Source organism: Pongo pygmaeus, chromosome 7, assembly GCF_028885625.2.
Source record: "Pongo pygmaeus isolate AG05252 chromosome 7, NHGRI_mPonPyg2-v2.0_pri, whole genome shotgun sequence".
Lineage (NCBI taxonomy): Eukaryota > Metazoa > Chordata > Mammalia > Primates > Hominidae > Pongo > Pongo pygmaeus.
The window spans coordinates 10,893,501-10,897,568 of record NC_072380.2 but is presented as its reverse complement, the minus strand read 5'-3'; the positions used below and the strand labels follow the sequence as shown (position 1 = coordinate 10,897,568).

The 4,068-nt window shown below is 44.8% G+C and overlaps 1 non-coding gene across 1 annotated transcript; it reads right to left on the bottom strand.

The window, feature by feature from the left end:
• Window positions 1-3,690: 3,690 nt before the first annotated feature.
• LOC129043327 (small nucleolar RNA U13) lies at window positions 3,691-3,794 on the bottom strand. Its single transcript, XR_008504418.1, has one exon. It is a non-coding gene; the product is annotated as a small nucleolar RNA U13 (small nucleolar RNA).
• Between the last annotated feature and the right edge of the window lie 274 nt (window positions 3,795-4,068).

Sequence of the window (4,068 nt, the reverse complement as noted above, 5' to 3'; positions counted from 1 at the left end):
AGAACAAAGTTACTTTTAACGATGAAACTACCATGCCCGGCCTGCTCAGGGATTTTAACTCAGGCCTGTTGGGCACCGAAGGATTTAAGTGTGAAAACTTACAGCTCTTGAATTATTAGAATGTTACTTAGCTCTCCAAGCCCTATGAGTTTGAGAGTGATTCTGACAATAGGTAAGTAGAGCGTTTAGTCTAAACATATGAATAAAGTATTGGATGAATTCTTATTAAATAGTGTCTAGGCTGGGCGTGGTGACTTATGTCTGTAATCCCAGCACTTTGGGAGGCCGAGGTGGATGGATCACCTGAGATCAGGAGTTTGAAACCAGCCTGGCCAACATGGTGAAGTCCCATCTCTACTTAAAATACAAAAATTAGCTGGGCATGGTGGTGCATGCCTGTAATCCTAGCTACTCAGGATGCTGAGGCAGGAGAATCACTTGAACCTGGGAGGCAGAGGTTGCAGTGAGCCGAGATCGTGCCCCTCACTCCAGCCTGGGCGACAGAGCAAGACTCTGTCTCAAAAAATAATAAATGAATAAATAAATAAATAAATAAATAGTGTCTAATGTGATCAGTTTTTGAGTGTACTGACTGTGCTAGGATGTTCTAGAATTGCACCCCCAGGCCATTTCTTTCTTTTTAATTTATATGCTGCCAAAGGCTGGGACTATTGGAAATTTCAAATGAATTTTCCTCTACAGTTTGGGCTAAGAGCTGGGAGTGCTAATTCACAGATGCCTAAACAAACAACGTTTGACATCCTTGGCCTTACCTACAAAATGGGAAGCTGGTTACTAAAAAGCGTGCTCCATAAGCAAGAGCTCTGTCTCTTCTCCTTTCATCTTTGAGTGGTCTGGCCAAGTTGGAAATTGGTATATGTCTCTGTTTCAGAAGTCCCAACAGATCCCTCTGTATTGAGAACTGGTCAATGTGATGTAAACCATAGTTTCTAAGTATAAAAACGTGGTAAATTTGAGACATGGAATTCAAAGCTGAATGTTAAAAACATTTGAAATACAAGTACTAGAATATCAACACATAAAGCAAAGAGTTGGAGTCCTCCAGTACCTTATTTTAAGTAATCTAGGACAGAGAACCAGAGAGTGTTGGATTTAAAATGGGCCTGTCCAGACTGTTCTCAGCCCTGAGTTTGAGGAAATATTAAGTAACTTGCTAAAATCACACAGCTATTCAATGCAAGGAGAGCTGAGCTTTAAACCCAAGTCTGTCTGATTCCAAAGGGCATTTTCTTTTCACTGTATCATTGCGCCAAGAGCAAGCAGGGTCACACAGTGTCTTAGTCCATTTGGGCTGCTATAACAAATGGAGATGTAACAGATGGGGAAACTGAGGAACAGACCATAACCAGCTTAGCTGATGAACAGCAGAAATTTATTTCTCACAGTTCTGGAGGCTGTGAAGTCCAAGCTCAAGATAGATTTGGTGTCTGGTGAGGGCCCACTTTCTGGCTCATGGATGGCACCTTCTTCTTGCTGTATCCCTACTGGCAAAAGGGGTGAATGAGCTCTCTGTAGTTTCCTTCATAAGGACACTAATCCCACTCTGAAGACTCCACCCTCATGACCTAATCACCTCCCAAAGACCCCACCTACTAATGCCATCACCGTGGGGGTTACAATTTCAACAGGAGTTTTGGAGGGATACAGACCATAGTATGGAGAAAATCAAATGAGAGAATGATGAAACAAAGCATACACTGAGCATCTTATAGGGGGCATGGAAAATGTTCCTCACTGGAGCAGGAAAGAGGGACATGACACCTAGAGACTGTATTGAACAGGAACTCCTTCCCTTCCATTCGCTTCATCTCTGTGGGCTCCTGTTTGCCCCTCTGGAAGATGCCAGGTAGATGTTGGGTAGGAGGATAAACTTGGAACAGGGATGTCCTTCTCAGCTCTAATAGTCTAGAGACCTGGGGGCTTATTTGTTTCTTTCTTTCTTTATTTTTTTAGACAAGGTCTTACTCTGTTGCCCCGCCTGGAATGCAGTGGAAATATTCCAGTTCACTGCAACCTCTGCCTCCTGGGTTCAAGCGATTCTCTCACCTCAATCTCCCAAGTAGCTGGGACTACAGGCGCCCGCCACTACACTTGGCTAATTTTTTGTATTTTTAGTAGAGATGGGGTTTCATCATGTTGGCCAGCTAGTTTCGAACTCCTAACCTCAAGGGATCTGCCCACCTCTGCCTCCCAAAGTGCTGGGATTACAGGCATGAGCTACCACACCTGACCCTGTTTCTTGATCTTTTAAACTTGATGGGGCAAACCACGGCTCTCATGTAAATTCCAACTTATCTGTAACAGTGCCAGTGGTGTGATAGCCTTAGCTTTCATGCCAGGCAGGAGAAGAGAAGAGAGGGAGCATGTTCTGCCACAGGGGTGGAGGCATGAGCCTCACTCCTTGTCTGACCCTACAGAGAACTGTCCCCATCCCCTCTCTGCTCTCCCACTATGATCCTGGGGAGGAGAATGAGATCATGTCTGAAAAGTAAACAGAACTTCTTAGAGCAAGAAGCTGAATAACTTCAAGACCTGTAGGTGCCATCATCTGTCTCTAATTTCTAATCCTCATTCAAAGACCAGATCGAGTTGATCTTTTAAAAGAACTGGTCAGGGTCAGCTCGTTTTTGTTTTTGTTTTTGTTTTTGTTTTTGTTTTGAGACAGTTTCCCTCTGTTACCCAGGCTGGAGTTCAGTGGCGTGATCTCGGCTCTCGGCTCACTGCAACCTCCGCCTCCCAGGTTCAAGCTATTCTCCTGCCTCAGCCTCCCCAATAGCTGGGATTATAGGTGGCCACCACCACACCCGGCTAATTTTTGTATTTTTAGTAGAGACAAGGTTTCACGATGTTGTCCAGGCTGGTCTTGAACTCCTGACCCCAGGTGATCTGCCTGTCTTGGCCTCCCAAAGCACTCGGATTACACGTGTGAGCCACCATGCTCAGCCCCTGAACTGGTCAGCTCTTGAATCAAAGAGCTGAACCCTCTTATTTTCCTCTTCTGGGTTTTCAAATGGTGACAAGAGCCCCTAATGCCATGGCAACGGGAGCTGTGGAAAACCTAACCCAGAAATGTGGGATGGAAGGGACTCCTTTGAAGTTGGTAGCCTCTGAGGGATAAGAGGGTCATCTCCCTGAAGGCCTTTTTCTCCATTTTGACATTGCCCACTGCAGCTAAGATTTTAAGGAGCAAAAAACATGGGCTCTGGTGTCACACAGTGCTCAGTGTAAATGCCAGCTTTGATCCTTCCTAGCTTTGTGGTCTCTGAGCTGATGTTGCAGGATTGCTGTGTAGATTATGCCAGAGGATGGATACTTGGAAGTGCTTGGCACATATTAGATGCTCAGCAAATAGAAATCATTGTGGCCTGTTTTTTTTTTTTTTTTTTTCTGAGACAATGTCTAGCTTTGTTGCCCAGGCTGCAGTTCAGTGGCACAAACATAACTCACTACACCCTCAACCTCCCGGGCTCAAGTGATCCTTCCACCTACAGGTGTGTGCACCACACCTGGCTAATTTTTTTTTTTTTTTTTTTGTAGAGATGGGGTCTCGCTATATTGCCCAGGCTGGTCTCAAACTCCTGGGTTCAACGGATCCTCCTGCCACACCCTCCCAAGATGCTGGGATTACAGGCGTGAGCTGCTGTCCCCGGCCTTTTTTCTTTTTCTTCCCATCAGATGGGTAATGGGCAGATGTCGTAACAAGGTTTGAGTGAGGCACATCTCACACAATAGCCTGAAAACCCAATCATCATGCTTATGAACCACAAAAGGATCTGGCCTGTTTTAAGGACTGTTTTTTGTTTTTTTGTTTTTTTTTTTTAATCTCTTGCTCTAAGTTCATTCTGGCAGCCTCTGATGATGAGGTTCGAGGTAGGAGTGAGAATAAGCATCCATATGTCAGGCTTACTTTGAGCTAGAAAGATCCAGGGAAAACCTGCCGGAAATTTTCCTTGTTTATGCGGCTCTTCTCTGCTCAAGATATGTTGATAATGGAGGGAAGAGAAAATCTGTAGATGGAGAACTGGGAATCAGAATACCTGGATTCCT